General features: G+C 38.6%; 1 protein-coding gene and 1 long non-coding RNA gene across 5 annotated transcripts in view; both read left to right on the forward strand.

Moving 5' to 3' along the window:
- Window positions 1-4,796, forward strand: part of LOC108285620 — a 19,675-nt gene extending 14,879 nt beyond the window's left edge. Inside the window, exon 3 of the long non-coding RNA XR_001817656.1 lies at window positions 4,721-4,796. This is a non-coding gene — a long non-coding RNA (uncharacterized LOC108285620). The remainder of the gene's footprint in view (window positions 1-4,720) is intronic.
- Window positions 1-12,413, forward strand: part of KAZN (kazrin, periplakin interacting protein) — a 1,292,076-nt gene that overhangs the window by 472,326 nt on the left and 807,337 nt on the right. The window lies entirely within an intron of this gene.

The raw sequence follows: 12,413 nt of genomic DNA on the forward strand, positions 1-12,413 counted from the left end.
AAAAAAAAAAAAAAAAAAAAAAAAAAAAACATAACCAAAGACTTAATCATTATAAACAAAAGTCAGGGCCATAATCTGTGCCTGGAAATAAGCTGAGGGATGCTGCAAGCTAGTCCTTCCCAACAAAAAACAGCCCTTTGAAGACCTTTCTTTGGAGGCTCAAGGGAAGTACTCTGACTTCTGAGCCCTACCTCACACCAACACTTGGGCCAGCAGCTAGAACCCATATCCAATATACTTGTTGATCTGTGTACATCTTATAAGGATTGTTATACCTTTTAAAGCTTTTTTAATTAGTTGGCTCATTTAGTTTAAGGTTGCTTCAGATCTCTTAGAGAATCATATATACCCAGGAATTCTTCCAAGGTGAAAACAGAAAATCAAACTAAACCTGTAAATTATTTTTAAATGTAACAAAAATTTCACATGCCAAGTTTAACTATTAGTGAAATTGAAGTAATGTAGCATTTTACAGACACTTTAACTATTAGTGAAATTGAAGTAATGTAGCATTTTATAGACACTTATATGTTATTATTTCTCTGTTGCAGTTATCTATTTATATGTTGAAGCTGCAACACATTTTCAGGTATCAAACATTTGCATAGTGTTATACATTATACAAGTATGAACATTGTGTTATGCTTGTAACATCCCTGAACATGAAAAAGATTTTTTCACATCCATATACATACATGGTTATGTACAATTAGGCACAGAATTGGATCAGCAGCATTTTTTTTTTCACTGTGAGAAGAAAGAGTCATGAACATTTGTACGAGTAAATATTAAAGTCCTGAACTTCTCTTGGCTCCAGAGAACTGACAGAACGTTAAAAGAGCCCTTAGGTAGAGGATATAATATAATGTGGTCTTCATTGAGTTCAGCCAGGGAAATTAGCCTGATTCTGAATTCATTTTCTACAGTAAAATTGATTACTTTGCCTCATACTCTGAACCCTATAAAAAGCACCAAGGTAGTCCTAATTCTTCTACTACTAATAAACCCATTCTTGGGTATACTTTATGCTTTAATGCTTATAAGGCACTTTCACATATTATGACCAGAAATAATTTGCTCATATATTCTTTCATCTAGTAATTCCTTCAACAACCTATTATTACATTCTTAGTCATGTGAGAGAAAAAAAGGCGAGCACAAGAGATGTAATTGCAGGCCTCATGAAGCTTACAAATACCTTTTAATCAAATAGATAGAAAAATAAATGAAAAACTGCATCCAAACAAGGACATTACAAGATAAGAAAATTACATACCAGCATATTAAAAAGGATATGAGTGGCTGGAGTTTATCCCAGGAATGCAAGATTCATTCAACAAATGAAAATCATTTAATGAAATTTATGATATTAACAGATTAAAAGAAAAATAGAATGTGATCATTTTACTAGATGAAGACAAGATATTTGCCAAAAATTTAGACACATTCATGATTTTTAAAATCCACACAACTAGGGATAGAAGAAGCTTCCCTCAACCTGTTAAAGAGTCTACAATAATCATGACTCATTGCTGAAATATTGAGCACTCCTCTTCTTAAGTTGGAGACGAGGTAAGGGATGTCTGCTTGCATCATTAAAGTCCTAGCCAGTGCAAAAAGACAGGAAAATGAAACAAAATCATAAAAACTAGGAAGGAAGAAATAAAACTGTCACTATAGGTGACATCATTTTCTATGTAGAAAACTGTAAAGGATCTGCCAAAACTCTATTAGATCTAGTAAGCAAATGTACCAATGTCATCTACCACAAAGTTAACATAAGAAACATAATTTAATACTATCAGCAAGAAATGATTGGAAAGCAAAATAAAAATATCATTTAAAATAGCAATCAAAACTACAAAATTTTGGGGTAAGTTTTTTAAAGATATCAATGTCTTTCCATTGAAAATTATAAAACATTGATGATAGAAATGAAAGAACTAAATATAAAGAGATGCCATGTTCTGCATTGGAAGGCTCAGTATTGTTAAGACATCAATTTTCCCTAAGTTGATCTGTAAATTCTACCTATCCTAATCAAAATCCTAGCTGACTTTTTTTCAGGAAATAAATAAGCTGATACTAAAATGTACATGGAAATGCAAATGACATAGAATTTCTAAAACAATATTTAACATTTAATAAAACAAGGTTAGAGGACTTTCTCTGACTTAAAAACTAACTATAAAGTTATGGTAATCACAACAGTGTGGCATTGTAGAAAGATTAAGGAGTCCAGAAATAGATAGATACATACATATATGGTTGACAAGACTGTTATGGCAATTCAATTGGGAATTGAAAGCCTTTTCAAAAAATAGTGCTAGAACAAATGGATATTTATACTGGGTGGAAAAACAAACCTTCATGGCTACCTCATGTCATATACAAATATGCATTTAAAATGGATAATAGATTATTAAAAACTTTTAGCTTTTATATTTGGCTTTTAGAAGAAAACACAGGGAAATATAGTCACAACCTAAGATTAGGCAAAGATTCCTTAGACAGGACACAGAAGAATGAAAAAAAAGAAAGAAATTGACAAATTGAACTTAAAACCTTTTGCTCATCAAAAGATACCATTAAGAAAATGAAAAGACAGCTGGGAGCTAAGAGAAAATTTTTACAATACCTACATCCAACAAATAGTTTGTATTAAGAATATGTAAGAAAAAAATGCTTAATTTGTATTGAGTTTGTTTTCCTTTAATTAGTGAATTTTTATTTAGCAATTAAAAGAAAACAAACTCAATACAAATGACCAAAATACTTGAGTAGTTAGTAGATAGTTCATAAAATATTTATAAATGATAAAGAAGAACATAATAATGTGCTCAACATCAGTAGTCATCAGGAAAATTCCAAATTAAAACTCAAATGAGTTACCACTGCACATCTACTGGAATCTAAATTAAAAAAAAAAAATCCCTACAATGTCAAATGTTGGCAAGGACCTGGATCAACTGGAACCCCCATATATTGTTGGTGGGGGTTTAAAATGATCCCATCAGTTTTGAAAAGTAGCATTTTCCTAAAATGTTATATATACAGCTATCCTTTGACTGAGCAATTCCTAAGTATTTACCAAAGAGAAATGAAAATATATGTCTGAAAAATTATTATACAAGAATATTCATAGTAACTTTGTTCATAATAGCCCAAAATTGTTAACAACATAGATCCTCAATAGGAGAATGGATAAACTGGCATGTTAATATAATGGGATGTTACTGAGCAGTTTAATAAAAAGAAATAAACTGCTAATACCTGTAATGAGGATGAGTCTCAGAAACATGCTGATGAAAGAAGCCAGACACCAAAGAGCACAAACTATATGATTCCACTTATGTGAAATTCCACAACCAACATAATTAATTATAGTGTTAGAAATCAAGACAATGGTTGCTTTGGGTCAAGGAGGTCTTGACTAGGTGGGAACAGGAAGGAACTTTCTGGTGTGATATGTATATTACATTTATCAAAATTGGTCTTTTGTCAAAATAGCTCAAACTATGTGCTTAAGATCTATGCATTTTACTCTATGCAATTGTAACTGAATAACACAGTAATCACACAAATAAATACAAAATTACAATAGTGATTACTGTTTTTTGTTGCTGAACAGTCAACTTTTTTTTTTTTTTAAATATATAAGTTCTGGGATACATGTGCAGAATGTGCAGGTTTGTTACATAGGTATACGCACACCATGATGGTTTGCTGCACCCATCAACCCGTCATCTACATTAGGTATTTCTCTTAATGTATTCCTGCCCTAACCCCCACCCCTCAACAGGCCCCAGTGTGTGATGTTCCCCTCCCTGTGTCCATGTGTTCTCATTGTTCAACTCCCACTTATGAGTGAGAACATGTGGTGTTTGGTTTTCTGTACTTGTGTTAGTTTCCTAAGAATGACGGCTTCCAGCTTCATCCATGTCCCTGCAAAAGACATGAACTCATCCTTTTTTATGGCTGCATAGTATTCTATGGTGTATATGTGCCACATTTTCTTTTTTTTAATTGTACTTTAGATTCTGGGGTACATGTGCAGATCATGCAAGATTGTTGCATAGGTACATTCATGGCAAGATGGTTTACTACCACCATCCCCCCATCACCTATACCTGACATTTCTCCCCACGTTATCCCTCCCCACCCTCCCTTCCACTATCCCTCCCCAACCCCCAACAATGGACCCCAGTGTGTGATGCTCCCCTCTCTGTGTCCATGTGTTCTCATTGTTCAATACCCACCTATGAGTGAGAACATGTGTGTTTGATTTTCTGTTCTTGTGCCAGTTTGCTGAGAATGATGGTTTTCAGGTTCATCCATGTCCCTACAAAGGACACAAACTCATCATTTTTTATGGCTGTATAGTATTCCAAGGTATATGTATGTGCCACATTTCCTTTATCCAGTCTATCATTGATGGGCATTTGGGTTGATTCCAGGCCTTTGCTATTGTAAACAGTGCCATGATGAACATGTGTGTGCATATGTCTTTATAACAGAATGATTTATAGTCCTTTGGGTATATACCCAGTAATGGAATTTCTATTTTTAGATCCTTGAGGAATCACCACACTGTCTTCCACAATGGTTGAACTAATTTACACTCCCACCAGAAGTGTAAAAGTGTTCCTATTTCTCCATATCCTCTCTAGCATCTGTCGTCTCCAGATTTTTTAATGATTGCCATTTTAACTGGCGTGAGATGGTATCTCAATGTGGTTTTGATTTGCATTTCTCTAATGACCAGTGATGATGAGCTTTTTTTTATGTTTGTTGGCCGCATAAATGTCTTCTTTTGAGAAGTGTCTGTTCATGTCCTTCGCCCACTTTTGAATGGACTTGTTTGTTTTTTTCTTGTAAATCTATTTTAGTTCTTTGTAGATTCTGGATACTAGCCCTTTGTCAGATGGATAGGTTGCAAAAATTTTTTCCCATTCTGTAGGTTGTCTGTTCACTCTGATGATAGTTTCTTTTGCTGTGCAGAAGCTCTTTAGTTTAATTAGATCCCATTTGTCAATTTTGGCTTTTGTTACTATTGCTTTCGGTATTTTAGTCATGAAGTCTTTGCCAGTGCCTATGTTGTGAATGATATTGCCTAGGCTTTCTTCTAGGGTTTTCATGGTTTTCAGTTTAAGCCTTGAATTTAAGCCTTGAATCCATCTTGAGTTAATTTTTGTATAAGATGTAAGGAAGGGGTCCAGTTTCAGTTTTCTGCATATGGCTAGCCAGTTATCCCAACACCATTTATTAAATAGGGAATCCTTTCCCCATTGCTTGTTTTTGTCAGGTTTGTCAAAGATCAGATGGTTGTAGATTTGTGGTGCTATTTCTGAGGCTTCTGTTCTGTTCCATTGATCTATATCTCTGTTTTGGTACCAGTACTGTGCTGTTTTTATTACTATAGCCTTGTAGTATAGTTTGAAGTCAGGTAGCATGATGCCTTAAGCATTGTTCTTTTTGCTTAGGATTGTCTTGGGCTCTTTTTTGGTTCCATATGAAATTTAAAGTAGTTTTTTCTAATTCTGTGAAGAAAATCAATGGTATCTTGATGGGGATAGCATTGAATCTATAAATTACTTTGGGCAGTATGGTAATTTTCATGATATTGATACTTCCTATCAATAAGCACGGAATCTTTTTTGTCATTTGTTTGCATCCTCTCTTATTTCCTTGAGCAGTGGTTTGTAGTTCTCCTTGAAGAGGTTCTCGCATCCCTTGTAACTTGTGTTCCTAGGTTTTTACTCTCTTTGTAGCAATTGTGGATGGGAGTTCACTCATGATTTGGCTCTCTGTCTGTTACTGGTGTATAGGAATGCTTGTGGTTTTTGCACATTGCTTTTGTATCCTGAGATTTGGTGAAGTTGTTTATCAGCTTAAGGAGATTTTGGGCTGAGACTATGGGGTTTTTAAAATATACAATCATGTCATCTGCAAACAGAGACAATTTGACTTCCTGTCTTCCTATTTGAATACCCTTTATTTCTTTCTCTTCCTAATTGCCCTGGCCAGAAATTTCAATACTATGTTGAATAGGAGTGGTGAGAGAGGGTATCCTTGTCTTACGCCAGTTTTCAAAGGGAATGCTTCTGGCTTTTGCCTATTTAGTATGATATTGGCTGTGGGTTTGTCAAAATTGCTCATATTATTTTGAGCTACGTTCCATCAATATCTAGTTTGAGAGTTTTTAGCATGAAGGGGTATTGAGTTTTCTCAAAGGCCTTCTCTGTATCTGTTAAGAGAATCATGTGGGCTTTTTGTCATTGGTTCTGTTTATGTGATGAATTACATTTATTGATTTGCATCTGTTGAACCAGGCTTGCATCCCAGGGATGAAGGCTGACTTGATTGTAGTGGTTAAGCTTTTTGATGTGCTGCTGGATTCAGTTTGCCAGTATTTTATTGAGGTTTTTTGCATCAATCTTCAAAAGGGATAATTGGCCTGAAATTTTCCTTTTTTGTTGTGTGTCTGCCAGATTTTGGTATCAGGATAATGCTGACCTCATAAAAAGAGTTAGGGAGGAGTCTCTCTTTTTCTATTGTTTGGTATAGTTTCAGAAGGAATGGTACCAGCTCCTCTTTGTACCTCTGGTAGAATTTGGCTGTGAATCCATCTGGTCCTGGGCTGTGTGTGTGTGTGTGTGTGTGTGTGTGTGGTTGGTAGGCCTTTAATTACTGCCTGTATTTCAGAATTTGTTATTGTTCTAGTCAAGGATTCAAATTCTTCCTGGTTTAGTCTTGGGAGGGTGTGTGGCTCCAGGAATTTATCCATTTCTTCTAGATTTTCTAGTTTATTTGCCTAGAGGTATTTATAGTATTCTCTGATGCTAGTTTGTATTTCTATGGGATCAATGGTGATATCCCCTTTATCATTTTTTATTTTGTCTTTTTGATTTTTCTCTCTTTTCTTCTTTGTCTGTCTAGCAGTCTATCTATTTTGTTAATCTTTTCAAAAAACCAGCTCCAAGATTCATTGAGGTTTTGAAGGTTTTTTTTCGTATCTCTATTGCCTTCATTTCTGTTCTGATTTTAGTCATTTCTTGTCTTCTGCTAGCTTCTGAATTTGTTTGCTCTTGCTTCTCTAGTTCTTTTAATTGTGATGTTAGGGTGTTGATTTAGATCTTTCCCACTTTCTCCTGTGGGCATTTAGTGCTATAAATTTCCCTCTAAACACTGCTTTTGCTGTGTCCCAGAGATTCTGGTATGCTGTGTCTTTATTCTCATTGGTTTCAAAGAACTTATTTATTTCTGCTTTAATTTTGTTATTTACCCAGTAGTCATTCATAAGCGGGTTGTTCAGTTTCCACGTAGTTGTGCAGTTTTGAGTGTGTTTCATAATCCTGAGGACTAATTTGATTACACCATGGTCTGAGAGACAGTTTGTTATAATTTCTGTTCCTTGACATATGCTGAGGAATTTTACTTCTAATTATGTGGTCAAGTTTAGAATAAGTGTGATGTGGTGCTGAGAAAAATGTATATCCAGTTGATTTGGGGTGGAAAGTTCTATAGGTGTCTATTAGGTCCACTTGGTCTAGAGCTGAGTTCAAGTCCTGAATATCCATGTTAATTTTCTGTCTCGTTGATCTGTTTAATATTGACAGGGGGGTGTTAAAGTCTCCCACTATTATTGTATGGGTGTCTAAGTCTCTTTGTAGGTCTCTAGGAACTTGCTTTATGAATCTGGTGCTCCTGTATTGGGTGCATAAATATTTAGGATAGTTAGTGCTTCTTGCTGCATTGATCACTTTACCATTATGTAATACCCCTCTTTGTCTTTTTAAATCTCGTTGGTTTAAAGTTTGTTTTATAATAGACTAAGATTGCAACCCCTGCTTCTTTTTTTGCTTTCCATTTGCTTGGTAAATATTCCTCCATCCTTTTGTTTTGAGTCTATTTGTGTCTTTGCACATGAGATGGGTCTCCTGAATACAGCACGTGATAGGTCTTGGCTCTTTATCCAATTTGCCAGTCTGTGTCTTTTAATTGGGACATTTAGCCCCTTTACATTTAAGGTTAATGTTGTTATATGTGAATTTGATCCTGCCATTATGATGCTGGCTGGTTATTTTGGCCATTAGTTGACGTTTTTGCAGTGGCTGGTACCAGTTTTTTCTTTCCATATTTAGTGCTTCCTTCAGGAGCTCTTGTAAGGCAGGCCTGATGGTGACAAAATCTTTCAGCATTTGCTTGTCTGTAAGGGATTTTATTTCTCCTTCACTTATGAAGCTTAGTTTGGCAGTATAAGAAATCTGAATTGAAAATTCTTTTATTTAAGAATGTCGAATATTGGCTCCCACTGTCTTTTGGCTTGCAGAGTTTCTGCAGCAAGATCTGCTATTAGTCTGATGGGCTTCCCTTTGTGGGTAATCCGACCTTTCTCTCTGGCTACTCTTAAAATTTTTTCCTTCCTTTCAATCTTGGTGAATCTGATGATTATGTGTCTTGGGGTTGCTCTTCTCGAGGATTATCTTTGTGATGTTCTCTGCATTTCCTGAATTTGAATGTTGGCCTGCCTTGCTAGGTTGGGGAAGTTCTCCTGGATAACATCCTGAAGAGTGGAGTTTTCTAACTTGGTTCCATTCTCCCCATCACTTTTAGGTACACCAATCAAACATAGGTTTGGTCTTTTCACATAGTCCCATATTTGTTGGAGGCTTTGTTTGTTCCTTTTTTATTCTTTTTTCTCTAATCTTGTCTTCACACTTTATTTTATTTAGTTGATCTTCGATCTTGATTGCTTTGGCTATTGATACTTGTGTATGCTTCACAAAGTTCTCATGCTGTGTTTTTCAGCCCCATCAGCTCATGTATGTTCTTCTCTAAACTGATTATTTTAGTTAGCAATTCCTCTAACCCTTTTGTCAAGGTTTTTAAACTTCCTTGCATTGGGTTAGAACATGCTCCTTTAGCTTGGAGGAGTTTGTTATTACCCACTTTTTGAAGCCTACTCTGTCAATTCATCAAACTAATTCTCCGTCCAGTTTTGTTCCCTTGCTGGCGAGGAGTTGTGATCCTCTGGAGGAGAAGAGGCATTCTGGTTTTTGGAATTTTCAAACTTTTTGCACTGATTTTTCCTCATCTTCATGGATTTATCTTCTTTTGGTCTTTGATGGAAGTGACCTTCAAATGGGGTTTTGTGTAGACGTCCTTTTTGTTGATGTTGATGCTATTCCTGTTTGTTAGTTTTCCTTCTAACAGTCAGGCCCCTCTGCTGCAGGTCTGCTGGAGTTTACTGGAAGTCCACTCCAGATCCTATGTACCTGGGTATCACCAGTGGAGTCTGCAGAACAGCAAAGATTGCTGCCTGTTCCTTCCTTGGGAAGTTTTGTCCCAGAGGGGCACCTGCCAGATGCCAGCTGGAGCTCTCCTGTATGAGGTGTCTGTCAACTGCTGCTGGAAGGTGTCTCCCAGTCAGGAGGCATGAGGGTTAGGGACCCACTTGAGGAGGCAGTCTGTCCCTTAGCAGAGCTCGAGTGCTGTGCTTGGAGATATGCAGTTCTCTTCAGAGCTGGCAGGCAGGAACGTTTAAGTCTGCTGAAGCTGCATCCACAGTTCCTTTTCCCCCAGGTGCTCTGTCCCAGGGAGATGGGAATTTTATCTATAAGCCCCTGAGTGGGGCTGCTGCCTTTCTTTCGGAGATTCCCTGCCCAGAGAGGAGGAATCTAGAGAGGCAGTCTGCTATAGGGGCTTTGCCAGGCTGCAGTGGGCTCTGCCCTGTCCAAACCTCCTGGTGGCTTTGTTTACACTGTGAGGGGAAAACAGCCTACTCAAGCCACAGTAATGGCAGATGCCCCTACCCCCAGCAAGTTCTAGCTTCCCAGGTCAACTTCAGACTGCTGTGCTGGCAGCAAGAATTTCAAGCCAGTGGACCTTAGCTTGCTGGGCTCCATGGTGGTGGGACCTGCTGAGCAATACCACTTGGCTCCCTGGCATCAGCACCATTTCCAGGGGAGTAAATGGTTCTGTCTCACTGGTGTTCCAGGAACCACTGAGGCATAAAAAACTCCTGCAGCTAGCTCAGCATCTGCCCAAATGGCTGTTCACTTTTGTGCTTGAAACTCAGGGCCCTGGTGGTGTAGGAACCCAAGGGAATCTCCTGGTCTCCAGGTTGCAAAGACCATGGGAAAAGCATAGTGTCTGGGCTGCAATGTACCATTACTCATGGCACAGTTCCTCATGGCTTCCCTTGGCTAGAGAAGGGAGTTCCCCGACCCCTTGTACTTCCCAGGTGAGGTGATGCCCCACCCTGATTCTGCTCATCCTGTGTGGGTTGCACCCACTGTCTAACCAGTCCAAATGAGATGAGCCAGGTACCTCAGTTGGAAACACAGAAGTCACCTGCCTTCTGCATTGATCTCTCTGGGAGCTGCAGACCAAAGCTGTTCCTATTCGGGCATCTTGAGTCATCCCATGGTTACCGTTTTCAGTGAAGAAGACCCAGTGCCACAAGAGCACCTCATAGGTGAAAAAGGGGCTTTTTTGAGGAAGAGGCTATTGATCTGAGATCCTTATAATGAGAAGAAAAAGTGAAGGCAAATATAATAGCAAGAAAGGCCCTGTAGCCAGGGGTTCAATGTCACATTTCAGAAACTGCCCAAAGGCCAGTGTGTTAGCTATTGCTGCATGATGATATCACCGCAAACTTACTGGCATAAAACAACTCACATTTATTATTTCACAGTCTCTGTGGGTCTGCTGTCCATACTCTGCAAGGCTGCATTCAAGATGTCAACCTGGGCTGGGGTCTCATCTGAAGGCTTGATTGGGAAAGGACTCACTTCCAAGTTCACATGGTTGTTAGCAGCATTCAGTTTCTTGCATGTTCTGGGATGAAGGGCCTCAGTTGCTAGCTGTTGACGAGAGGCTGTCCTCAGTTTCTGTGATCTGGCCTTCTTCATAAGCAGCTCACCATGTGGTAACTTACTTTTGCAAAGCCAGTAATAGAGAGACTCTAAGCCTGACAAACATTGCGATCTTATGTGACATAATCATGGAAGTGGCATTTCAACACCTTTACTATAATTGTTAGAAGCAAGCCACAGTTCCTGCCTGTGCTCAAGGAGAGGGGATCACACATGGGCATGAATGCCAACAGGTAGGTATCATGGGGCTGCTTAAGAGCCTGTCTCACTGCCAGTGCAGCTGGAGGGCTAAGATACTCTGCCCCTACTACACACCGGCACTGCTCCAGGCTCTTTACAAAGGCTGTGTAGCTTAGTTCCCCCGTCAACACTTTATAAGGTCAGAATTATTATTTTCATTTCTTATGTGAGGAAATCAAGCTTCTAAGAGGTTAAATCATATTTGCCAAAGTTCCCACAGCAAGGAAATAGCAAATCTAAGTTTCAACCTCAGACTTATTTGACTCCAATGGGTATATTCTTTCCCTTATACCATGCTGCCACTGCCAATATATATATTTGTCTCTATTTCCTCCTTTGAAGTGACTTTACATGTAGAGAAACTGAGGCAGGAAGGGGGCTCAGCCTCCATGAAGTCCCCCAGTGGCGTCATGGCAGAGGCAGCACAGAACTTTGGGTCCTGTCTCCTAGCCCATGCTGTATTTCAGCTCACTTCTCCTATGAATAAGCAACTGCCTTAAATATAGACCTTCAAGAATTGGCACCCTGGCTCTAGTAGGCTCCAGAGCCTCACTTCAGGGAGCCATGGTTGCATTTTTAAAGGAAATCCAATTCCGTGCCCATAAAAGTCCTCATTATCTTGCTAAGGTTGGCAGTTGGGGACTCTGAAATAGCTGAAATCTCTATAAACTGCTCCTGGCAGGCATCCACCTTAGCCTGGTAGACAGAGAGAAAATCATCTGCAAAATGTCAAGATGATGTTTAAACATCTCCGTCTCCCACCTCACAGTCAGAAGGATGTTCTAAGGGTCTGAGTAGGTGCAGCCAGCCCAGACGAAGTGTAGCGAGGCTCACACCCACCCACCCACTGGCCATGACTCACTTTCCCTCTAATCAAGGAAACACAACCCAAAACAATGTGCTGCTCAGACTTGATAGTTTCTCATTTGTTACATGGGAGGAACATCGAAGTAATGAACAGAATTTTGGTGTTCTGTTCCGGGATTTCTGAAACAGGTTTTCTCAGCACTGTCTTAGTGAAAAATAATACATCAAAAGTTACCTTTCATTCATGTTCACCACTCTGTCCCTCTAGAGGGGTCAGGAAACTTTAGTCTACGGGCCAAATCCAGCCAGCAGCTGGGTTTTTTATGATCTTAAAGCAAAAGATGGCTTTAACATTTTTAAAGCGTTGTAAAAAGAAAAACAAGAACAAGAGGCAGTGACCATATGTGTCCTGCAAAACCAAAAATACTTCCTGGTCCTTTACAAGTTTGTTACCCCTGCTCTAGATTTTAGTAGTGTCCTACAAAA

This window comes from Cebus imitator, unplaced genomic scaffold (genome assembly GCF_001604975.1).
Source record: "Cebus imitator isolate Cc_AM_T3 unplaced genomic scaffold, Cebus_imitator-1.0 Scaffold15, whole genome shotgun sequence".
In the NCBI taxonomy this organism is placed as follows: domain Eukaryota; kingdom Metazoa; phylum Chordata; class Mammalia; order Primates; family Cebidae; genus Cebus; species Cebus imitator.